The 26,010-nt window shown below is 44.6% G+C and overlaps 1 protein-coding gene across 11 annotated transcripts in view; it reads left to right on the forward strand.

Moving 5' to 3' along the window:
• SIPA1L2 (signal induced proliferation associated 1 like 2) overlaps positions 1-26,010 on the forward strand; it is a 216,297-nt gene that overhangs the window by 71,263 nt on the left and 119,024 nt on the right. Inside the window, exon 1 of one of the 11 annotated variants that reach the window (XM_027595917.2) lies at positions 17,412-17,462. The exons of 9 other annotated variants lie outside the window; for them this stretch is intronic. The gene's annotated coding sequence lies outside the window, so the exon portion shown is untranslated. Of the gene's footprint in view, positions 1-17,411; positions 17,463-18,229; positions 18,416-26,010 lie in introns of those variants that run through there. One more of the 11 variants, XM_027595916.2, reaches the window with a different exon arrangement.

Below are 26,010 nucleotides of genomic sequence, written 5' to 3' on the forward strand. Positions count from 1 at the left end.
CCTCTGCCACACGTTTTCTTCCCCGCCCCTTTGTGGACCCTGATTTCTCTGCTTTTGTGCCTTTGCACACACTGCTTGCAGTTGTCCTTCTCATCGGCCTGGGTGATGTGGCTCGCCTGCCAGGAGTTGGCTGGAATGCCATCCCTTTGTGATGGGGTTCCATCCAGACAGTGAGCCTTTGCTGTCCCTGTTCAGGGGAGCTGGGATCCTGTGGGATTGAGTGCCGGCTGCATTATGACCACACTGTTGGGAATCCTGTGTCCCTGTCTTTAGGGTTCTCCTGAGGCTAAGTACCTGTTACCTGCCTTCCAGTAGGTTCATGGTCAATGTGTGCTGAAATAATAAATGAATGAAGTATATTTATGGAGCTCATCATTGTTTGGGGTTATAAAACAAATGTTTTGTCTGTGAGTCTTAATGATGTGGGAAGGTAAACGGCAAACAATATGGATATTCTGCATTTCACACTAATTATGAGCTAAGGAAAGGGTATGTGGGGGTAGGGAGCCAACTGAGGTGATGAATGAATGAGATTGGTTGTAGTCTCTGAGAATTTTCCCTCAGGAGGAGGGTGGCTCTTCATATTTGCTTATCATACCAGACCTTAATCTTACGAGCCTGCTAATAAGACAGCCACCGAGCTGCAGAAGGAAACCGCCCAAATCTCGACTCTGTGGTTTGCAGAATTCATGAGAACCCTTGTGATCTGGGCTCTGCCTTCAGCTTATGCCTGGTTACTATAGTTATATTCATACTAATATTTATTTTCCTTTTGCTCAAGTGATTACTCTGTCGAAAAGCTTTTCTGTAAAAAAGTGGATTATGTAATTACTTCTCTAGAAAACTGGCTTTCTGCTTACTCTTAGGATTAATGTTTGGGCAGAATGGGAATCACGTTTTGGGACCACCAGTAGCCTGTCAGGCCCTGCTGGGCCATTCTGTATGGCCTTTGCCTGGCACAGATGTTAAACCAGTTGCCATGAGCAGAGTTGCTCATGACCCTGTCATGGGGTTCACAGTTGGCCAGGGCTCTGCAGGGAGGGGTCTCTTCCAGATCTTCATATTTCGGAGAAAATTGCATGAAGACTGAAGAATTTGGAAACAAAATATGTATCTGGGTCAGATAACTTTGGCTCATCACTTATGCACAGGAATTGCTTCATTGAACACTGTAGAGGGCCTCAAAGAAACTCTCTGTGAATAATGTGGGTTTTGGATGATGGTGATGCTGGTACGCTTTTCCTAGATAGGTCATTTTCAAAGTTTGCATTTTTGATCACTCTGCTCTGCCCTCTCCCCACCAAAGTGATCCTCAGGACACATTTTGAACACCATGAAAATGATCGTTCTGGGAACACATGTGACTAGAATGAGACCTGTGGTTCTATCCCTGGGGATTACCTGATTGTCTCACAGTGACTGCCTCACATCCCACATCCCGTGATCACCTAGACATGACTTGCTTACTGTGGCTGTGATCACCTGTCTGTTATTTATTCTAGCTGTGTGTCCTCCTATAAAAATCTGCTTTTTTGGGGTGTGTGTGTGTGTGTGTGTGTGTGTGTGTGTGTGTGTGTGTGTGTGTGTGTGTGTGTGTGTGTGTGTGGTGGGCGGAGGTGGGGCAAATGTTTGCTTTATTTATGATTTATTTACAATTTTATTTATTTGGAGGAATGTATTCCTGTGGTCCAGAAGCATATTTGGTGGAATGTTTACCCCCCCACCCTCTGCCTGCCATTCATGCCCCCTCCTCACAGCATCTAGTGCTATGGATGCCTCCTGAATCCTCCTGGAGACTTGTTTTGCATATTCAGGCAGATACTGATATTCTCCGTTTCTGGTCCTAAACTGGCCGCGTACATGTGATACTTTGCATCTCTCAGTGTACTGTGAATGTCTCTTAACTTCTTTCGCTTTCCACGAAAAATAAGCTGATTTGGAAAATGGCCTTTGTTGACCTTCTATGTACACAATTGGGGAAAGGGCAGATGACACCGGGGCAGCTTCTTGCTCGGCAGGACACCCTGCTCTCCTCAGAAGGGTGAGCTAGTCTTGCTTGGTTCCTGAAACCTCCATCCATGGGCAAACTGACAGCCGATGGCTTCTGGTCACCACCTGCCCCCACCACCACCAAAAGCAGCCAGCCAACCAATAACAAAAAACAAGCAGAACAACAAAAACCCCTCAAGTCCAGAAAACCTTTCTTGACTAACCAGAATTCTTTCTCTCTATTCTATTTCCTCAGAAAGTGTATGATTCTCTGGCAAACTCCCAGAATGTTCCAGACAGTTTTTTTTTTTCCTGTTGCCTCTGCTTCCTGGGGCGTTGGAGAATGTCCCCCACCTCACAGGTCCTTATCTTTGCGCTGGCTGCTCTCTTCCCCAACTCTACCAGTCTGTTGGCTAAAACTTAACCATTCAATTTTACATGGTCTTGTTTTGTTCTGTAACTCTCCACAACTAGACTGTGAGCTTGAGGACAGGGGCCCCCTTTTATACTCTCGTATACCCCATGTTTTAGGGTAGGGTAATTTTAGGGTAAAAAGTAGTTCGTCACTAAACCTTTACTGAATGAGAGGTATGTGAATTCTAGTCTCCTATCTCTAGTTTCCTAGAGATGACTCTTCCTCAGGCTCATCATTTAACATCTCCAGCCCCTACTTCATAATCTCTTCCAACCACGGGCTCATATTCCTCCCTGCTGAGGTGCTCAGGTTGCTCGCTCTTCCTGTTTCCTTGTGTCTGGCATCACATTCCTTCACTTTTCAGCAAACAGTGCAGACCCCTGTGATGGTTAGCGTCGGCTCAGCGAGGCTATAAGCACTCAGTTACCCAGTCAAGCACACTAATCTAAGGTGTTGCCGCGTACGTGTTTTGTAGCTGTGACTACCTTCCACAATCAGACGATCTGAGTGGGCCCCATCTAATCAGTTGACTCAAAGGAGACAATCTGGGTGAGCCTCATCCAATCAGTTGAAATGCTTTAAGACCATACCTGAGGTTTCCCTGAAGAAAAAACTGTGTGGATTGCAGCCTCAGCTCCTGAGAGTTTCTAGCCCATTCTATGCCCCCACAGTTGAGTAAACCAGTTTCCTGCCTCTCTCCCTCCTCCTCTTCCCCACCTCTCCCCCCTCCTCCCTATACACACGTATATAAACACACACTACTGGTTCCGTTTCTTTGGTAGAATCCTGACTCATCTGGTGACACCACTAGTGACAACATTTTAGGAAATATCCACTCTTGCTATTTTCCTGGTTGACAGTCGACATTGACTCCCCATTGTCTGCAAAAGCTCATAGCATGAACGTGAAACACAGAGTCCTTTATAAACCTCTGGCTTTAAGCTCCCTTCCCATCCTCATGTCAATTCTGTCTCTTGAGAACCCTGGTTCTCTACGTTACAGCCGTCCCGAACCCTCTGCCCCTTCCCTGTGCTCTATCATGTCTTAATTTTATCTGCTGCTCCTTCTACCTGGGATGCCCTTCCCTTTCCTCTCCACCTGGCAAACGTCCTGCTGCTCATCCTTTAGGGTCTGACATAGGTACCCTTCCTTCTGAGAAACCATCCTGACCAGCCCCACCTCTGACAGTTGGCTGTTCTCTCGATGCTTCCATAGCATTATGCAGTTCTGTCTTTCATCATGTCAACATCAACATGTTTTAATTATTTGCACGTTTCCTTCCTTTACTAGAATGTGTACTGCTTTCAGGAACTGAGTTTTTGTCCTCCAAAATGCCCAGTGCCTCACACAATCCTCGAAGCAAGGACAGACATTGGTAGATGAGTGGAATGAACTGTGTTCCTTGGTGCACCACTTTGTGTAATTTGGTGGGGCTGTATTCGTTTTCCCACGCCAAGTAGGTTAAAGCGTGTCTGTGATCACACCTGCACCTCCTCTCGTAGCCAAGCGCTGTGTGGTCTGGCACTGTGTGCTCTCAGTCAGTGTCACTGATGGCTGGCTGGGCAGAGTCTCCTGTTAGATCTTCGGCTAGACGGAGCAGGAAGCTAATCAGGTGTATTGACTTACAACGGAGGCGTGGGCTATAAAATCCCTTCCTTAAAAGTAGATGAAAAATGGGGGCATCTGGGTGGCTCAGTTGTTAAGCATCTGCCTTCAGCTCAGGTCATGATCCCGGGGTCCTGGGATCGAGCCCCACATCGGGCTCCCTGCTCCACAGGGAAGCCTGCTTCTTCCTCTCCTACTCCCCCTGCTTGTGTTCCCTCTCTCTGTCAAATAAAAAAATCTTTAAAAAAAGATGAAAAATGGTAAGTCCACGAGAGTGGACATTTCTGAATTTTAGTGGCCTTTTAGAGCTTTCTTTCCCCTCTCAGGGTAATAGATAAGTCTTTTATGAAGAGCTGAGGTATTCAGGTGAGAGGGACATCCTTTTATGGAAAAGTCAGGCTATGCGGTGCATCCGATTGGCTGCCACTGGCCCAGGAGGTGCTATCCAGTCTTTCCGTCAGTCCACTGCATTGTTTTGTATCTAAATCTCTCTAGCTTCCTTTAGCTTCCAGATGTAGGCAGGGCTCTGGGTCTGCTGGAAGATAAAAACAGCATTTTGGTTTTTGTGATCTGAGTCGTCTTTCCAGAGTTTGAGGTGTAATGATAACATGGTTGCTGATTATGAGTAACACCAGAAGGAGGAGGAGGAAAGGAACTTCTGCTCGGTTTGTAAACAGTTTACCGTTCTGAAATGTTGTCCAATGAATTTGCATTGTAACTCTGGCTTTTAAAGGAAGCCAGCAATGACTTATTAAAGCAGCAATACAGATCTGTACTGACAAAAGAGGTCATTGATACTCTGATTGAAAAAAAAGAAGTAGAATAATATTGGATCTAGAGTATGGTGTAAAATTCCATTGTAAACATTTAGATAATCATACGAGAATTAGAAAACTGGAAGGCACTCTGTGCACTCTCTCTTTATATGTATATATACATGTGATAAATATAGCAATTATTAAGTTATTATTAAACTCTTAATAATATTAAGAAAGTCTTTGTTTTTTCTCAGCAGTTTGAATTTTTTAAAAAACAATTATCATGCTTTCTCAGAATAAAAAGCCATTAAGTGACTTTTCAGTTTTTTGGTAGAGAAAACAATCCAAGGACAAAAGCTTAGAATAAATAGGTGTAAATCACAGCTTCTGTAAAGGTGGTGATGTTATGTATGAATTACTTATTTTTCTGCCTTTCCCCATCTTTGTGAAGGTAAGTAGATTGCTTTTATAGGTAAACACAAACAAAGCCAGCCATGGTTCTTCTAGGGCACTGAGATTCCCACACAGAACCTTTTAGATATTTGAGTCAGGTGCTTTAATTTGACATTTCTAAATCACATAGGAAAATGAGAAATGTGAAAAAAAAATAAGAAATGTGTACTAGAAGAAGTTAGAAATCCCTCACCAAATGTATGCTGTTTGTGGAACAAATTTACGGCCGTGGGCAAGTTGCCTTTCTGCTTTTCAGTGTTACACTACAAGGAACGTTGTAACAATTTATGCCTAACTAAAGGCCCGCCCAGTAGGCTGGTCAAAATCATTAGGCTTAAAATGGCAGTCAGGTTACTTTTAATTTTCAGGCATTGTTGCAAATGGAAATACGTCGTTTTAATATGGGCTTGGCTGCTCTGGTGACTTCTGTAGCCCTCGACTTGGCTGATTTTTTTCCTCAGGAAGCAGAGGTATGAAAAGGAGCAAACAGTCTTGGGTCTGTCCTGTTCACCAAAGTGTAAACCCTGATAACTCCTTTCAGAAGAATTCACATGTTCACGTCACAGTGTAGTAGGCTTTACCCCAGCATGCAGGGAGTTCCTGCCTTAACAAAGGGGGGGGGGTGTCTGTTTTGGGAGCCGTTCTGATTGAGAGAAAAGCACAATGAGAACACTTAGGCATTTAGGTACTTATTTTTTCTTTTTCCTGTGAGAAGACTTGGGTTACTCTGGGTGTTAGATGCCTTTTATTTGATAGTGAAGTAGGTGATCCAGGGGGGCAGAGATTGCAGACTTACTTACTATTTTCTTTCTTTCTACCATCACATTCCTACACTACTTTGACCAAACTTGTCTTTATTACAGCAGATGCTCTTTTTGAGAGATAAGGACTATGATTGTCATTTAAGCACATTTATATTCGAAAGTCTTTACAACCATTTGGTCATGTAACACAGTCCCTATGCCCCACGATGTCCCAGAACATGGAAATATTTCAGTGCCTATTCCCTGTGTAAGAGTATAAAACCTTCATTTTTATATCAGGAAAAAAAAGATTTGTGTTGGCGGGGGAGGCTTACCTAAGTATTTGCATATGCTTTTCTGTATACTTACATGCGTAAGCCCGTATTTAAAGCATTTGTTATGAAAATATTAATGGCAATGTCATAAACTCCAATCTTGGTTCTTTTATATCGTGACAAAAAAGTCTTTCAATAAATCACTCAAATTATGTTTGTGTACAATACATCCTTATATCACTAATTAGACCTCTGGTAAAAATAGAGGTTATTATGGTTTCGCTCTGTGTCGCTCCGTCCCACAGCCTCAGGACCACGGGCTTTTCTTTGGTTGGCTCGTGCTGGACAGATCCCGCGCAGGGACAGACAGAACTAGTACAGAATAAGCCTTCTGGAGGAACACAGATTTACAAAAGTTACTTAAAATAACGTCTTGAAGATTCTTGGACAACTTCACTGGTTTGCTGTGGCTGAGGGAATTAGTAGGTGGCAGCGCCTGATTTTTGTCAGGTGCAAATACCAGTGTACAAACAAGGCCTGTTCCATTCATAGCCCCAGGCTATTTGCATACACTTAGGGAGGAGTATCTATGAGCGCAAGCAATGGGCAGGTCCTTGTGGGGCTCAGCTGGCTTCCTGGCTTCCCAGAGGTGGGCAAACCCAGACTGCCCAGTGCTTGCTTGATCAATTTACCAGTCATGTGATCATGGCTACTTGGTGTTGACTCTGAGCACATTGAACTGTTGTTAAGAATTAAACGAGATAATGTAAATGGAAACACCTAGCCAGGGCCTAGTCCACAGACGACCCTGAGATCATTGTATTTTCCTTTTCTGTCCCTCTGTGGGGTTTGGCCCAAGTTCTTTTAGTTTCATCTCTGGCTTCTTAGACAGTGAGAAGTGAGGTGGGTTGGGGTCAGGTTGTGGAGGGGTCCTTACACAGTCCAGTGTTGTTTATACTGCTCATGATGACTTTAATTACATCCTTAACTACAAATGCTAAATATTCAGAGGACATTTTTACATATCAGATGCGTTGTAATAAAAAAGGAATGAAACTGTTTCGTCTCTTCTGGTTGGGGTCTGGGTAGGTATTTTTAAGTAAAGGACAGAAAAAGAGAAATTTGAGGCTCAGCTGAAGACTCCACATTCCTTCCCTGCCTTGTTCGCTTTCTGTGTATCTGTAGGATCAAGGCCACCCTTGCCTCTGGGTCACGCGCCTGGGCTCTGCTTTCAAAGAGAACCCTGCTCCCAGGGGCAGCCTGTTTGTGCAAGTGTGCCAAAAACTAGCACTTCGTTAGTGCTGATGTGATTTTCTTTCAGAGTTTCTTTCTTTTCATTGAAATATCAGTTAAAAGCATCAGACCAGCAGATAAAGTTGATGGGAGCTAACGTCCAAGTTTAACTGAACACTTTTATTATGTAAGCATCATTACATTGTGTTGACTTACTGTCTTAACTTGTAGGTACAAATACTGGAAGAAAGTAATTTAGGATTTGTTCAGTGTCAATAAACCTGAGGTTTTAGGAGAAAAAAAAAACACTATTTGGGGGTGCCCGGGTGGCTCAATCACTAAGCATCTGCCTTCAGCTCAGGTCATGATCCCAGAGTCCTGGGATCGAGCCCCACATCGGGCTCCCTGCTCCGTGGGAAGCCTGCTTCTCCCTCTCCCACTCCCCCTGCTTGTGTTCCTTCTCTCGCTGTCTCTCTCTCTGTCAAATAAATAAATAAAAACTAAAAAAAAAAAAATCACTATTCAGTCTCATTTGTTAAAGACAACCTGGGTGGCACGTGGACCTCAGAACGCAGGAAACCCTTAGATCTCAGTGTTAACGGGCTTTACATTTTCTTTCTTTCTTTTCTTTTCTTTTTTTTTTTTTTTTGAAGATTTATTTATTTGAGAGAGGGAGAGCACACATGCATGTGTGCAACCATGAGCAGGGGGAGGCGCAGAGGGAGAGAGAGAGTCTCAAGCAGACTCCATGCTGAGCATGGAGCCTGACTCGGGGCTCGATCCCACAACCCTAATAAGATCATGACCTGAGCCGAAACCAAGAGTTGGACATTCAACCAATGGAGCCATCCAGGCGTGCCCAGGTTTTGTGTCTTCTTATCATCAGAGGTATTTCTGTTCAGTATGTCTCCTGGACTCTAGAGCTATTTTCTTGTTGAAAGTAGTAAAGCCTAGAGATGAACTCTCAAGAACTTGGTGTCCTGTTGAGCTCACAGTGGGTGTTGTGGGAGTGTTAAGGCGCCCCATGCAAGCAAGGGATGTTGCTGATAATAGTCTGGGTCAGGTTTTAAATTTTATCAGCCTGCTGCACAAAATGGACCCCCATCCCTCCTCCCCTGCCCTCCCCACTCCCCCACTTGTCTGACTCCTTCCTCTGTTTCTCTGCACAGTTTCCCTCCTGCATTTCCCCCCAGTTGGTTGCTCGTCCTCCTTCCTTTCCTTCCTTCCTCCCCTTTCTCTGCCCTCTCTGCTCTGACCTGTCTCCAAACTGCCAGAGCCCCGGCTGGCCTTCGTTCTCCTGCCCCTCTCTGGCCTGACCTCAGTGGCCTGGGCCTGCAGGTTGCTGTCCTCCGGACGGCAGCGGCTAGCACAGTGGTAGAGCTATGCAGTGAACGTGTGGGAGGACGCTCAGGGAAACGTAGTCACAGACTGCAAGGTGCCACTGCATTGCCGTCCAGCTTTCGTGGTTGGTACTTTTGATCTGACCGGGTCACGTTGAGAGGAAAGGGCCTGACCTGTGGAATATGCAGCGCCCGCCTTGGTCTTGGGCACCGCAGCTACCCGCGCCCCCCCGCGCCCCGCCCCCCCCCCCCATGGATGTCCGGGGGTCTGTCTGGGCCTTTAGTCTGCACAGAAGTAAGATTCAGTAATAGAACCCGTGGCATCAAGCTCACAGCAGCCAGTTCTGTTCTGGTTGCCAGGTCCTTGGGGCCTTCTGGTCCGAGCGCGTGGTCCTCAGGCTCCCGGTGCACTGAGGCCGGCCCCAGGGAGCAGCTCTGAACCACCAGGCTCTACTTCTAGAAGGCGGGGGACGTGGTGCTGCTTGTCGGTCCGATCAGAAAAGGCACGTGATGGGCGCACAGCATTTCCAAGATCATGTGTTAGGGGCAGGACCGTGTGGGCCCAGATCTACTCTGTGGGGATACAGACTAGACTGAACAGTGCCTTCCTGAAAGATGCAGGAGTTGGGGATCTCTTCGCAGGCCCTCCCCATCCTTGTAAAAGTGGCTTTCAGGGCTCAGCTGGACTCCAAGTCAGCAACTGTTGGCCTCTAGAGACTCTTTAGAGAAGAGTCTCTAAAATGAAGAAGCTACACTGAGTGCTTTTGCATATTCTGGCCTGACCTTTGGCTCCTAAACCTCAGGACTTCTCCCACTTGGAAAGACTCCTTCATCTGAACTCCCCGGGGCCTTCCCTAAAGACCCAGCTCTAGTCACCAGGGTCAGACAAGACTCCTTCCCAGGCAGGATCCTAGCCCATGGGGCTTCATTGGCCAGATTAGCCCGAGGGACTGAGCTGCTTTACTAACCGTGACGCTTACAGTGAACTTGGTGGAGGGCTGCAGACCGCAGATAAATGAACTTCCTGTGGCTTGACAGAGGACACCTGAAGGAGAGGTTTTCTCATTCCAGGGTGCCATAAACAGAACCCCTGTGACCGGTAGGGCACCTGCATCAGCCGTCACAACAGTTTTAGGATGCATTGAAATTAAGGTAGATAAAACTTGTGTCTCTAGAATATTCGTCAGCTGGACTGAGGAGCTGACAAAAATAGGAAAAAGAACATGGTATTCTGTATCCTTGCAGATTGATAAGCCAAGGTCACATTTTGGTTTTCCTCCTGACTGGTGAGTCAGCAGGCCCACTGCGGCTTTTCTGGACGAGTAACTATAATTCGGGAGAGGATCTGAGATCTCTATTAGAAATTCAGGCAACACCCATGTACCTTCTTATGGCCATGAAGATTGAGACACAGTTTTTCTTATCTTCTCAGTTATGTGTGTGTGTCTGTGCGTACGTGTGTGTGTGCACATTTTTTTTAGCACGTGTAGGCAAAACACTATACATTAAGTCAAGATTACGCAAAGTAGAAATGAGCAAAACAAAAGCTCTTAAAAATGACACCACTCTCTGTAGTGGTTCTTTTTGTCTGGACAACTTGCAAACGGCAAGATTAGGTACTCGACGTGATGCTCTTTGCTGCCAGTGATGAAAAGGTTTTAATGGAAAATGGTTGTGGCCCTTCTGGAAAGGGAGTCATGTAGCGTCATGTAGAATGAGGCTTTGAAAGAATCAGATCTTGCTAGGACACCAGTCATTCTTTTACTCAGCGTTATTCTTGGGGTATAAGCCCTTACTGAGCCTCCCTTCCTGCCTTCTGCCATGTTGGAGAAAGGAAGGGGGTGCTTGCTGGGATCGGAGACCTTGTAGAATGCTCTCGCCCGGGCTGTGTTAGAAATACCCCAGCCTTCTGGAATCTTTCTTGTTCACACCTTCCACGGAGCCGAATGCTGAGCCCAGTGTCAGCAGAAGCCCTCCTCTGCCCGACCGTGACTGGCCAGTGGTAGAATGGAGATACCTGAGCTTTGCACTCCTGCCCTTGATACTACTGAGACTTTTTTGTTGTTTATACAGTTGACCCTTGAACAGTGGGGGATTGAGGGATGCCAATGCCTCAGGCAGTGGAAAATCCAGGTATAACTTCTAACTCCCTCCAAAACTTAATTACTAATAGCCTATTGTTGACTAGAAGCCTCACCAATAACATAAACAGTCGATGGACACATATTTTGTATGTTATATGCATTATATCCTACATTCTTTTTTTTATGTTATGTTAATCACCATACATTACATCATTAGTTTTTGATGTAGCATTCCATGACTCATTGTTTGCGTATGACACCCAGTGCTCCATTCAGTACGTGCCCTCCTTAATACCCATCACCAGGCTAACTCATCCCCCCACCCCCCTCCCCTCTAGAACCCTCAGTTTGTTTCTCGGAGTCCATCGTCTCTCATGGTTCGTCTCCCCCTCCAATTCACCCCCTTCATTCTTCCCTTCCACATCCTACATTCTTACAATAAAGAAAGATAGGGAAAAGAAAATGTTAAGCAAATCATAAGAGAAAATACATTTACACTACTGTACTATATTTATTGAAATCTGCCTGTAAGGGGACCCGCACGGTTCAAACCCATGTGGTTCAAGGGTCAGTTGTATTTAGCAAACGTTAACGAGGGCTCACACCCAGCCTTCAGCCACTGAGGGCTATAGAATTTCCCTGGGAGACTGTCACAGATAACCTGAATGACATCTATTGCCAAAAGCATTCTACCCAGAATATTTTTGTCATTCGGGGTGACTTTAGTAAATGAGTAATGGATAAGCCTTAAATATCTTCACGAGAGGTAGAAACGTTGCATGCAGCGCAAGGATCACGAGGAAAACAGTCATAGTCACCGTTAAACTCACGGCACAGTGGGAGCATGTTTTATTTTTTTATTTATTTAAAAATTTTTTTTATTATGTTATGTTAATCACCATACAGTACATCATTAGTTTTTGATGCAGTGTTCCATGATTCATTGTTTGCGTATAATACCCAGTGCTCCACGCAGTACGTGCCCTCTTTAATACCCACCACCAGGCCAACCCATCTCCCATCCCCCTCCCCTCTAGAACCCTCAGTTTGTTTCTCAGAGTCCATCGTCGCTCATGGTTCGTCTCCCCCTCCGATTTCCCCCCCTTCATTTCTCCCTTCCTACTATCTTCTTGTTTTTTAACATATAATGTCTTACTTTTTTCAGAGGTACGGGTCTGTGATTCAGCAGTCTTACACAACGGGAGCATGTTTTAAAAGCTCCACCATGGTTAGTCTTGTGAGGTCAGTGCTGTTGTTCTCTCCATCCTACAGATGGGAAAACCGAGGCTCCCAAAGCTCGAGTCTCTTGGCTAAGTCGCAGGGTCAGTGCATATGGAACCGTGATTCTGAGTTTTGTGTCTGACTCTGCAGCCACGCCACGCTGTTAGGGTTCCCCATCATGACGCCGTATCTCCTGTTCCAGGGGTGGTGGGCGCCAAAGTTATAGTCGGGAATTTTTAAGTTCCTAACATTGGTGAAGTATCCCTGGTCGCTTCATGTTTTGGATCTGGGGATTTTAGTATGTATTTACTGTGAGAACTGGAAAAGAGAGATGAATTGCTCCTTTTGTTCTTTTTAAGCGACTTGTGTTTTGCTGTTACACTTTGGTTCAGTTGTAGACTTGAGAGCATAGGAATATTTCTAAATTCTGTTGATCAAAATAGGATCTGTTCCAAGACCTATAAGGACATACTATAATTACAGATAGCTTGATACCAGAAATTAACACAGTTAATTAAAGCACATGCTTTAGAACATAAACACCTTTTTTTAAAGTTTTATTTTATTATGTTAATCACCATACATTACATCATTAGTTTTTGATGTAGTGTTCCATGATTCATTGTTTGTGCATAACACCCAGTGCTCCACGCAGAACGTGCCCTCTTTAATACCCATCACCAGGCTAACCCATCTCCCCACCCACCTCTGCTCTAGAACCCTCAGTTTGTTTTTCAGAGTCCACAGTCTCTCATGGTTCATCTCCCCCTCCAATTCCCCCCCTTCATTCTTCCCCTCCTGCTATCTTCTTTTTTTTTTCTTAACATATATTGCATTATTTGTTTCAGAGGTACAGATCTGTGATTCAACAGTCTTGCACAATTCACGGTACTCGCCATAGCACATACCCTCCCCAATGTCTATCACCAGCCACCCCGTCCCTCCCACCCCCGACCACTCCAGCAACTCTCAGTTTGTTTCCTGAGATTAAGAATTCCTCATATCAGTGAGGTCATATGATACATGTCTTTCTCTGATTGACTTATTTCACTCAGCGTAACACCCTCCAGTTCCATCCACGTTGTTGCAAATGGCAAGATCTCGTTCCTTTTGATGGCTGCATAATATTCCATTGTGTATATATACCACCTCTTCTTTATCCATTCATCTGTCGATGGACATCTTGGCTCTTTCCACAGTTTGGCTATTGTGGACATTGCTGCTGTAAACATTGGGGTGCACGTACCCCTTTGGATCCCTACATTTGTATCTTTGTGGTAAGGGTATTCATCCTTTCTGATGGCTGAGTAATATTCCATTGTATATATGGACCACATCTTCTTTATCCATTCATCTGTTGAAGGGCATCTCGGCTCTTTCCACAGTTTGGCTGTTGTGGACATCATTGCTATGAACATTGGGGTGCATATGGCCCTTCTTTTCACTACATCTGTGTCTTTGGGGTAAATACCCAGGAGTGCAATTGCTGGGTCATAGGGTAGCTCTATTTTTAATTTTTTGAGGCACATCCAAACTGTTTTCCAAAGTGGCTGTACCAACTTGCATTCGCACAAACAGTGTAAGAAGGTTCCCCTTTCTCCACAACCTCTCTAACATTTATTGTTTCTTGCCTTGTCAATTTTTGCCATTCTGACTGGTGTAAGATGGTATCTCAGTGTGGTTTTGATTTGAATTTCCCTTACGGCTAATGATGATGAACAAATGGCTGGTGCAAGGTGGTATCTCAATGTGGTTTTGATTTGGATTTCCCTGATGGCTAGTGATGATGAACAAATGGCTACACAGACACACACATGAAAAAATGGAACATAAACATCTTAAGCCATTACACTTCCCAAATATTTGGACACAAGAGAAAATGGTTTTTAACCTTTCAGTCTGTGTCACCTGAACTGTTCTCCTGTCAGCCAGTCATCTTACATTTTTGTAGGCACAAGATCTTTTTATTTATTTCTTTTAAAGTGAAATCACACATAGAAATACTGCAGTTAGGAAAGAAGAAAGCACTTAGAGACTTAGAACTTGTTTGTTTTTTTTAATTTGTTTTTTGAGAACTCCTTCTCATTAATCTGCTTACAGATTTTTATTGGTCATGTGGGCTATCTTTTATTTCAGTTAAACAGCTCAATTATTTTGTAGCCTGACTCTTCTTAGGTTTGACTTTTTCTTTGGGAGCCTGGACTCATTCCTGGAGTCAAACACCGCTGAAGCAGGGTGAGAGGAGACCAGTTCTCCCCAGGCAGGCACGGAAGAGGCAAGGAGATTTGTTTGGGTCACTTAGAACTAGAACATGGCTTTGAACGTCTGTGAATTCCTGAGTATTAAATCAGATTCCCTCCAGTTTTCCTTCAAGAGCCTTGTGTATGTGAAAGCCATCCCTGTACCCAAGACACTGGTAAGAATATTCTACTCCAGGATTGCTGAGACAAAGCCATGTCGTCAGTGGAAGGAAGGGTTGGGGGGTGGTTGCTAACATGGTATAACATGATTCTTAGGGAACATTGCATTAGGTTTTCCCTTTTCTGCCTATCACCTCTCAGATCTCAGACCTGTCCTTTGCCTCTGAGCAAACAGCCTGCGTCTGACAGAGCTCCGTTCACCAGGTTCCTCCGAAGGTCCTCCACAGCTCTGCCCAGGCAGCCCATGCGTGCCCTGGCCTTGGCTGCTGTCAGATGCTCAGGTGTAAGTGTCAGGGAATTCTCTCCTACTTTAGCTACAGAACGCATCCCTAAGGAGAAAGTCACTTGGGACTCCAACATTTATAACCTTGATTGAACATTAAATCTCTTATATGGAGTACACCTCACTTGTTTTCACATGTAAAATTTTAGGAGCCCTGATAAAAATGACAAATAGAATTTTTGTTGCCGCTTTTCATCACTTAAGGTACACATCACAAAACGACTTGTGGAAAGGAACGTCATGATGATATGGTGCAGAATTCCTTACTACTAGGCAGGTGTATGTTTGGTACAAACATAATGATTGGCATTCAACAGCATTTGGTCAGAGTTTTATGCTGCATATCCACATTCAGGAGGCAGTTAAATGTGGTATCTTTGGATGGGCAAAAATTAACAGTAAAGAAGACGAGCAGATGTATTTTTGTTTGTTTGTTTCTTCTTTAGGACATGCGAGGCAATTTATAATTGAAGAATTTTTTTTCTACAAAATTTTATTTCTCATTTCGCTTAAATAATTTCTCGACATTTGGCTTGCAGAAAACTGCGAGTTTGGTTTTGTAGTAAAACCGTGTTGCCGATGAAAAGCATTCACATTTGGGCTTCTGCTTGTGTCATGTTTCAGACGAAAGACATTCTACAATCAAACCAGGAAAATGTGGAAATAGAGATTTATGATGGAAATGTTGACTCCATTTGAGCTGCAGCCAAACATTCATGAGGGAAAATTAGATTAAACAGTAACATGTTTAGAAAGACTTTAAATTATGACGGCTTTAAAAAAACATATGTTGTGGATGTTTCCCAGGCTTTGAGCGTACTCTCTCTGGCAGACTTGTAACCTAGCTCCTTGATGTTTCAGCCATTTATTAAATTCCCTTTTATCTTTCTTTGGACTAGTGGGCTCAGAACGTACAGCCTGGAGTCTGGTGATTGGGGACTGTATCTTCCACATTACTCTAGGATCAAAACCTGATGTTGTCAGTGGAAGTAATTCTGTCCTGTCATACTGTATTATATTTATGAGCGTAAATTGCCATTTTAAATTGGGAATATAAAGCTACCAGTTACAACTGATTTATTCCATTTGTCAAAGCCTAACGGATACTCTGTGCAACTAATTTATTTTCATATACTACTCAAGGAGAGGGGGGAAGTGCTTCAGGTTGTAAGGAACTGGAATCTTGAGTTGGGGGGGACATGGTAATGGGAGGATTCACTGAGTGGCTGGGTGTAAATGCTAGCACAGTGAGTCTTCTGAAGAGTCCAGCAACATAGGACTCAGACCTGCTGGGTCTAGCGGGACTTACCCACCGTGGTGATATCAGAGCCTAAAACAGGTCAGGGGTCAGCGGGGATGCCACGTGCTGTTGGAGCTCCCCCTTATCAGATACGTGATTTGCAAATACTTTCTCCAGGTTGCAAATACAGTCTCGTTCCGTGGGTTGCCTTTTCATATCACTCTTGACAGTGCCCTGTGATAGACAAAAGGTTTTGATTTTGATGAAGTCCAACTTAATCTAGTTTTGCTTTGGTTGCCTATCCTTTTGATGTCCTATCCAAGAAATCATTGGCTAGTCTAGTGCGATGACGCTCCTGCCCTGTGTTTTTCTTCAACGAATTTTATAGTTGGGGCTCTTACATGTAGGTCTTTGATCCATTTTGAGTTTATTTTGTATCTGGTGTAAGATAAGGGTCCAGCTTCGTTCTTTTTGCACTTAGATAATCCAGTTGTCCCTGAACCATTTGTTGAGAAGACTATCCTTTCCCTCTTGAATAGTCTTGGCACCCTTGTCAAAGATCATTTGACCACATACACAGGGATTTATGTGTGGGCTCTCTTTTTTTGGTCTATATAATCTGTCTTTATACCTTACCACACTATTTTTGAGTACTGTAGCTCTGTAGTAAGTTTTGAAATTGGAATATATGGGAGACCTCCAGTTTTGTTTCTCTTTTTCAGGATCGTTCGGTCTATTCAATGTCCCTTAGATTCCATATAAATTTTAGGGTTTTTTTTTTTTTTTCTATTTTCACAACACCTGTCTTTGGGATTTTGGTAGGGATTCCATTGTGTCTGTAGATCGTTTTGGGTAGAGAATTGACATCTTAACAATCCTGGGTCTTCCAATCCATGCACTTGGGATTTCTTGCCATTTGTTGAGTCCAGTACTTTTTAATATATATTTTTCGATGGCAAGGGTGTAGCTAGGCAGACTTGCTATTAGATCTTGCTCTGCCATGGAATGCATTGTGCACCTTTAGATTGATGAGTCCGTTCAGTGTCTCAGAGCTGTCATTTCCTCTTCCGTAAATGGAAGCTGTGTGAATGTTAAATATTTTGTGTCTAGCAGTGTGTGTGTGACATCTTTTCCTTCCCTTTGTGCACCAGCTTTGTCCTCTGTGATTTCACCAATGCTTTGCCTGTTGCCTCTCACATTTTTAGACTAAACGCTTACCCCAGGAGGCCTACTCTGATTTAAATTCCTTTCTCTGCTTTTTCCTTCAGTTTCCCCATTGCAGACTCCCGAGTCCAGTTTCAGGCCAGTGGTAACCACACCCCAGCTTCTGTAGGGATCTGATTTGCCCAGCCAAGCTCTTCAGTCTGTGTGCGTGGACCACTTGGGATCCAGCATGTGGAGAAGTATGGACTTGGATCAGCGGAGTCCACAGGGCCAAAGGGAAGGGGAGGGTGGTGGCAGTGGCTTTGAAGGGTGGCTAGCAGCGCTTTTGGAATTAATGGTTTAATTACACTGTGTGCTTGTGTAATGTTTTATATTTTCCAAAGTACTTTCCTACCCCATGGATCTGGAAGGTGAGTCAATAGCAGAAACACCTGAGGAACTTGTTAAAAACAGTCTGGGGGGGCCCACACCCAATCTCATGAGTCAGAATTCCTAGGGGGATGGCTAAGGGAGTCATGTTCTTTAACACAGTCTTCTCAGCCGATTTTCCGGCATCTAGCAGTGGTCCACTCTCAGACCTTGGGGAAGCCCTGACCCATCCCCTCTGCTCGTTCTGGAATCTCCCTATGCACGGTGTGACAGGGCATACCTGGACGTGGCTGATGATGGATCAGAGCGCCGCACCCCAGCAGGCACGATTTCTTGACCCCAGTCTCTCTCCTGTTTTCTCCTCCAGGGACCTGACTTCCCCAAGTCCTCTTTAGCATTTCTCCCAAAGCAAAAAAGAGCCAACCTCGTTGCCCTGTTCTGCCTCCGAGCTTTTCACGCGGACGTGAAGTCTGGGTCTGCTTTTGCTTTGTTTCTTTTCCTATAGGAGTCTGGGTCTTCGTTCACATTGGGTCACAGAGCAGCTAAGCCTCAGCATATTTATTCTAGCTATAAATTCCAATTACCCAGACACAGCTGTTCATTTTAGCAGGTATGATACGGCATAGGCGTTACTGCCTGCAAGAAGCATGTAAGCAGTGTTGGAAGCTAAGTTTACTTTTCACCACCTCCAACCCCCATGAAAGCTGCAAAAATTGCAAGGCAGGTCGGTATTTCCCTTGTGCCCAGATGAACCACGGGATTGAATTTCCAGTGAGGAGTGACGAGCATTCGCGGAGGAGTCGAGATTTCACCTGGAATGAAGGTGACTTCAGACACCACTGTTTGTGTGTATCGAGTCCTTCCTGTGTTTCACGCATGCACCAAGCATTTTGCCTGCATCATCGCATTTGACCATGTCATCCCTGCCCCCTCCTGTAGTCTTCCTCAGCTTAGTGGCGGTGACTTCATCCTCCCTGTGAATTAGGCCACAGGTCCTGGAGTCATCCTTGACTCCTCTTGTTCCCTCATCCTGCCCAGCCTGTCCGTCAGCGGATGCTGCCCGTTCTGCCCTTCTCATCCAGATCTAGATTCTTCCGTCCAGTACCTGCCTATTCTCACCACCTAGTTCAAGCACCCATCACCCTCTCCTGCCTGACTATCTCAGGGACCTCGCCGTTCGGCCTCTTTCCACCTTTGCCCTCCAGAGCCTGTTCTCACTGCAGCAGACAAGGTCACCAGAAATCTGAGTCAGGTCTCCTCACTGTTCCTGCTGCCCAGAACCTTCCAGGATAAAAACCATGATCTGGCCCGTGCTACCTTTCCAGCCCATTTCCCGGTGTCCTTGCTTGTCCTTGAATGTTCCAGGCTAGCTCCCAAATCCAGGCGTTTGTTTTCCCTGATAGGAGTTCCTCACCCATCCCTCCTCCTGGCCACCTGTGTGACTCGTGCCATCATCCTTCCCAGGGAGGTCTTCCGGTTACCCACCTTCCCCTTCTGCCATAGCCATACCCATGCCCACACATCCCTAACCTTCTTCATCCTGTCCCTATATGACACTCATCTTTGGTGGGCTAGGTATTCACTTGTTCCCCTGTATTCTATGACTTCTGCCACAATATAGACGTAGGACTTTTCCTAGTTTGCACATCACTGTATCCCCAATCCTGGAATGGTTCTTGGAACGTAGTAGGCACGCACAAGTACCATTGAATGCGCACATCGAAACCTCTTGTATAGATGATGAAACTGAGATCCTCGGGGTGTAAGAAATTCGCCCAGGGGAAGCGCAGTGAATGATAGTAAATGACGAAGCCAGGCTTTGCACTTCAGTCCAACACCAATGTCTGTGTTCTTACTGTCACAGAGGACTTGTAATTGTGGAGTGGAAGGGACAGTTCTGGGGAGGGAACTCCAAGAAGAAAGTCAGAGGTGGGAATGGGTCTGGTGACTGGGGAGACGTGAGATTTTAAGGGTGGTCTTAAAGAAGGAAACTAAATTTGGGAAGGACCTTAAGTGCCGTATTGAGGGTCTTGAGAAGTTTTGGTTTAAGTTGAAGATAAAAGGGGCACCTGGGTGGCTCAGTTGGTTAAGCATCTGACTTTTGGTTTCAGCTCAGGTCAGGATCTCAGGGTCAGGGGCATGAAATCAAGCCTGCATTGGGCTCTGTGCTCAGTACAGAGTCTGCTGGAAATTCTCTCACCCTCTCCCTAGCCCCTACTTTGTGCTTGCTCTCTCTCTCTCAAGTAAATAAATTAATTAAAAAGTAAAAAATAAATAACATACAGATAATAGTAACTCCTACCACATAAAGTTATTGGAATTAATACTTGAAAAGTCATTAGAAAATGCTCGCTCCATAGACAGTGCTCATACGTGTTGCAGTTGAGGGTACATCTTGCCAACAGAGCAAACCCGGGCTACTGTCACCAGAGTAGAAACTTCATGTGTTTTGGACTCATGTAAATGGTTTCAGAGTGATCCCAATTTCAGATTTCGTTTGTTTGCCTCAAAACTAACTAACAAATGTGAGTAAGTAAATTGCTTGGCATTCAGCTGTGAAATCTGAGTGGAAGCTATTTCAGTACTTGAGAAAGGGGAAAATAGGAAAATTTCAGAATCATGCATTTAACTTTAGTTTTCATCCTTGAGAATTGTGTCTAATGCTCGTGGTGCATGAGAACCACCTTTTAAAGCTATGGATTCCAGAGCTCCTGCCAGACCATCTGAGCCAGAATCGTGGGACTAGAGCCCAGGAATCCAGGTAGAAATATCTCAGGTAGTCTTGAAAATTGGGAACCACTGGTCCAAATGACCCCCAGCCTGTTAAACTTTTTTCTTGGAGAGAAGGAATCCTTACCTTTTTGCTGAGAGATTGGGTCCCAAGTTTCAAGAAACCCTTCTAGTCGCCCTGTTTGTTTATGGAGGGACTCAGCCCTATGCTTTAGGGAAAATATCTGTGGCTAAAATACGAAGGGACCTGTAAATGCAAGTAAAGGGCAAGGCTTTCTTCCTCCAGACTGGAAGAACGTTCTGGTTATACGGGAGAGAATTCGGGAAAAACAGGTTGGTTCACCTGCGGTGACTGAAGGGTCAGTGGGAGTTAGGCTTTAATCACTGGGGACGACTCACATTCGAGTCTGGGAACCAGCACTTCTCTCTGCATTCCCCGGGGTTGGTGGTGAGACGAGGCTTCGTGTGGCTCGTGACACGCTGCCGTGAGAGGTAGGGAGGATAGTACAGACCTCCTGTGGCTCGCTCTTGCCTGCTGTCTGCCACAGTGGGCAGCACCCATTTATTTCCCTATGAAAAAGAGAAGTCAAATTTGCAGCCCTTTTCCTCTCGTGGCTGAGGGAAGAGAGAAGGCATTTGTGAGGTCTCATTCACCATCCTGTAGTAATGTCCCTTGCTACTCTCCGGTTTTATAGATGTGGGGGTTTTTAATCTTGGCAGCTAGAATGTGGAGGGGAAGGCGCACGGCTCTGAACATAATTGTAGCTGATGGGAGCGAAGGGCAACAGCACGAAATCCTCCATGGGACATCCTGTTGGCTGAGCTGCATTCTGGCACCCTGAGCCCACGCTAAGCCACTTTGCTTTACCTGGAAGCTTTTATTGGTCTCCTCCAAGCCGAGAACCATTCTTCTGTGCCCAGCTTGGCACTTAGCAGATAGATGGGTAAGTGTTGGCTGCATGAATGCATATGATGTAGACTGTCATATAATGAAGGAACAGAAAGTCCTTCCAGGGTAAAGTTTCAGGGTAAATGAGTGAGTTGGAGAGGGAAGGAGTCATAGAAGATGGCGTTGAATGCATTAGATTTTGTCAATTCTAACAGAGGTAGAGAGACTTTCCAAGCAAGGGGGATTTTCCAAGCAAAAGCGTGGAGGTGGGAGGCTGTGCAGCTCTTTTCAGCCATACTGGGATACTTGTGAATCAAAATTGTGCATTTTCATAATACCGCATTCAAATAAAAAGGAGAAAGGGCAGTGACTAAGAATGAGGATTTGGGGACCCCGGGAGGAAATCCCTTTTGCTCCTAACTAGTCATGTGACCTGAGGCAAACCACTTAACATCGGGGCTTATAACATGAGGGTGTCAGAATTGAGTAGCTCCGTTAAGAGCTAATGTTGTGATTGTGAGTCTAAAGCAGAGACTGATGCTCCAAACGCTAGACAGTGCTCTCTGGCACAGGGGAGACAAAATGCTATTGTTGGTAGCGTTGTGCAAGTTTTGATGTTATTGCTCAGTTGTGTTAAGGTTGGGATTGTGTCCAGTCTATTGCTCTGGCAGTCAAATGCTTGAGACTCCCTTGAGACATTTGAGTAACTAGTAGAAGCCAACTGGGACCAAAATACCACCTGGCTGGGGAGCTGGGCCTGTGGCTAGGTGATGCTAGGCTGGTGGGGCTGCCGCCTTCCTCAAGGCCCAGCACCTGCCCCTCAGACTGGTTCTAAGAAGGGCAAAGAGGAGGAGCAGGGGGAGAGCCTGCAGAGATGTGTCACCCCTGGGTGCCCAAATTCTTTCATGCTCAGTGACCCCACTCACGTCCAGTGGTGACCCTTGCGACTGACCTCCCTCTGCAGGACGAGGCAGGCCTTAAAGCATCCCCTCTTCTGAAATCCCCCCACTTCCTCCCGCATATGTGTACCCACCTTCTGCTTTCCCTCAACCCCATTCCTTCCCTTAAGCCTCAAAGCAATGGACGTCATTATTTTTCTTTTTGCTTCAAGTTAGCACATTTGGATTAGGTTGGCTTCTTTTGGACAAAGTAATTCCGTTTTGTTTTGTTTTTATTCCTAAATTTTATAGGCCGTATGTAAATTGGAGAAGCTGCTAATTACAGTAGAAAGGATAAGGCAGCCTACATTCTGGTTCTGATTCTCTTGACTCACCGTCATTCAATTATAGGCAAATTACTTATTTATTTGCCCTAAGGTTTCCTTCCTTATCTGTTAATTGGGAAGACAAGTCTCTCTCTTGTCTCTCCAGACGTTTTCCTAGGATCGAATGGACATAAAAGAGTTTTGAAAATGGCAAATCCCTAAATAAATGGAATACACATAAATTAACATTTTATGATAAGGGACAGATTATTAGTCAAACATATTCTTTAGGTTTACCTGTGATTTTTTTTTTTAAGATTTTATTTATTTATTTGACAGAGAGATAGAGCCAGAGAGCACAAGCAGAGGAAATGGCAGAGGGAGAGGGAGAAGCAGGCTCTGCACTGAGCAGGGAGCCCGATGTGGGACTCGATCCCAGGACCCTGGGATCATGACCGGAGCTGAAGGCAGACGCTCAACCATCTGAGCCACCCGGGCGCCCGGTCTACCTGTGATTTTCATGAAGCTTCTGGTGATATAGATGATTTATTTACTTGTTGATATGGGATCGCTTTTCCCTGTTTGATATTCTGTTATATCTCAAGACTGATAATCATCATAATTGCAGTTTCTGGATCTCTCTCTTATTCATTAACCTAGAAATTCAAAGAAGGTAGTGACTTCCCATGAACATAAGTTTATAAAAGGAAATAGGGTTTTTAGTGTTATTTTTATTTTATAAAATAATGCATGTCATATTAGGTGGTCATCTCTTACTTTTTTCCTTCGAATCAAGATCTTGGAGTTAGGAACTTTTAAAAAAATAACCCAAATTAATTAATTTCACATGCAGGTGACACCAGGGTCCTGGGTCCTGGGTGAGGATGGTGAGTGCAGGGACAAGGCTGGGGAGGCCAGGTCTGGGTTCTCCTGCTGCAGAGTCCACTTTAGCTGGCTCTCAGAAGGGGTGCTGTGGGGAGCGGAGGTGCAGTGGACTCTCCTCAAGGGTGACAAGTGGGTGATCAGAGTCTGGAGCTCAGTGGAAACATCTTACAGAGATAATGTCCGGTAATACTCTCTCAGAGTTTCGCCGGCAGTTGGGTCTGTTTCACTTCCAGCTTCCCCTTGCTCTCTCAACTCCTGCTCCGATCCTCAGTCTTAAGTGGGAACAAGCTTCCTTCCTCGTTGAGGGGGGAAGATCGTCACAGCAGAGGACTCTAGACACAGGCAGAAACCAACCACTGAACCCATTCGGGTTTCCTCATGCTTATTTTCCAGATGGGAATACTACTCCTCTCTGGCATTCTTGTGCTGTTTAATGTCTTCGGAGTGCTTATGCATGCTTTCTCGTTTGGTCCCACAAGACCTGGCTGAGGTGTGCTGGGCGGACACCGGCACCATCGTGCAGATGGAACTGAGTCAGTGAGTGCGGGCATGGCTCAAGGGCCCACAGTGAATCATGTCCTCAGGGGGAGACACAACCTTCTCCATCCCAGACTTTCCAGGCACTCCTGCCTTGCAGGCTCGCAGCAGGTGTAGGGCGTATGAAAATATATGCCATTGCAAGGTATTACTCTTTTAACCACAGTGTCGTCCCAGTGTGTGGGAATAAAGGGCAATATTTTTGTGAATACCTGCTATTAAAAAACCATGCACTCTCATAAATGAATCAGCAGTACATGTTGCTCAAATGACACAGATACACGCTTGCACGTTTACGTATCTTACTGTGGGACTTAGAGCAAGGGGAAGAAGCTAATGGTCATCTCATTGGACGTGAGTAATAGGCTCTGAGTAATGTAACATCCGTTGGTTTTACAGATGATTTAAAAAGTCTTTTCCTATTTATTGAATTTAAAGTTGATATGTATGTGGATCCACATGTTCTTCATATATAGTTATGTAATTTGCACACCGTAGGAAAATACAAAGAAGAGCGAAAAGCATGCGTAAGCCTATCCGTAATAGGTAATCCCTCTCATAAGGTGAATGTGCTTCTTTGCAGTGCTTTTGTGTGTATAGTTTTAACATCAAGTTTTGTATTTGGCTCTTTTTACATTATCCTATGCTTTAAATCCCAACATCATGCAGATTCAAAGAACCTTTTTTGGACTGGGTATCATATTCTGTTGTATCATATTTACCATATGAGGCATAGTAAACCCCTGGCTACTGGCTCTTAAGACTTCTCCAGATTTTTCATTCTGGTAGTTCTGGAGTGAATTTCTTTCTATCTGTGTTTTCCCCCACATCTCTTATTTCTTGGGTCGATTTTTGAGATAGAGAAGTATTGAGCCAAACGACTATCTTTATTGGGGTTCAGACGGAGGTGCTGTCTGCAGCATGGGAGGATCTCCATTGCTCCCGGTCCTCACCAGCACGGAGTGCAATGCGTGTGCACATGCATGTGGATAACTTTTATAACACGCTGGTCAGAAGTGCTCTCCTATCCTTCTAACTCATTTCTTCTATTACTTATTATGCATGTGCGAATCTTACCCCGCTCAGCTTCTTGAGGATTAGCAAGCTCTGTCATTCATCCTTACTGCTCCCCAGCAGCCCCCCAGCATCCCGTACAGTGCCTAGTGGAACTGAATACTTTTATTTACTGGGGTGACAAAGGCTTTTTTGTATCAGATAATAAACCTCCTAAAGCTGTTCAGGGAAACTCAGTATCCTGTAATTCAAATAAACATGAGAACTATGGGAAGGTGGCTCAGAGTGTGTGATTAGTGAATGGCGTTTGGTGTGTATTTGCTGCTAAAATTACTATTCTTTAACAATCAAATACTAGACTATCGCATGGATTGGTGGGGTTTTCTTTTCATGCCCTTTATGCTCAGTCGAAAGGGAGCATCTTCGGATTTGATGGCTTTTTGGTTTACTTGTTGCATTTTTACAAAGAACACATTGAAGGTAGCCACCTTGTGTGTTTGAATTCAGTTTTCTATAGTATTGATTGGAGTTTTGGGGAGCAAGGTGAGACAGACCTTCGCTCTGCAAGAGTTTTCCCTGTGGATTCAGTGGAAAATAACAGAAGAGAGTGAGAGGATTGGTTCTATCTGAGGAATGCAGCAGGAAAGGTCGTGAATAGTATTTTCTCCAGGCTCTAGCCTACCAGGTTTTTCTTTGCCACCCAGTGTCACTAAACCTTTATTTAAAGAATAACATAGATTATTTTCTGTGATTTTTATATGAAAATAACAGGACAGTCTAAATCCATGGGCACTAGATTAAAGTTCTTTTTTTCTTTCCTTGTGTTCTCCTAAAACACAAATGCCTCAGCTTAAATTATTAATTGGGACGTCTGATTTCCTACTGTGTCATCTGTAATTCAGGGGCCACATCGCTGAAAAAATGTATTAACTAATAACCTCCTAAGGGAAGGAGGTGCAGGGCTATCTCTTTTTATCTCTTTCTGATTTAAAAGATTTAATGGAAAACAGTCAATACTCACAGCTGTTCTTCTGTCTCCTTGAAAAAAAATTCCATGATCAAAATATTCCGTTTAACAAAATGGCTCTTTGTTTATTCTCCTTTGGACATTAGCTGGCTGACTGGATAGGAAAAGCAAAGCAGCTTACTACCAAGAATT

The sequence above is a fragment of the Zalophus californianus genome, chromosome 15 (assembly GCF_009762305.2).
Source record: "Zalophus californianus isolate mZalCal1 chromosome 15, mZalCal1.pri.v2, whole genome shotgun sequence".
Taxonomy (NCBI): Eukaryota; Metazoa; Chordata; class Mammalia; order Carnivora; family Otariidae; genus Zalophus; species Zalophus californianus.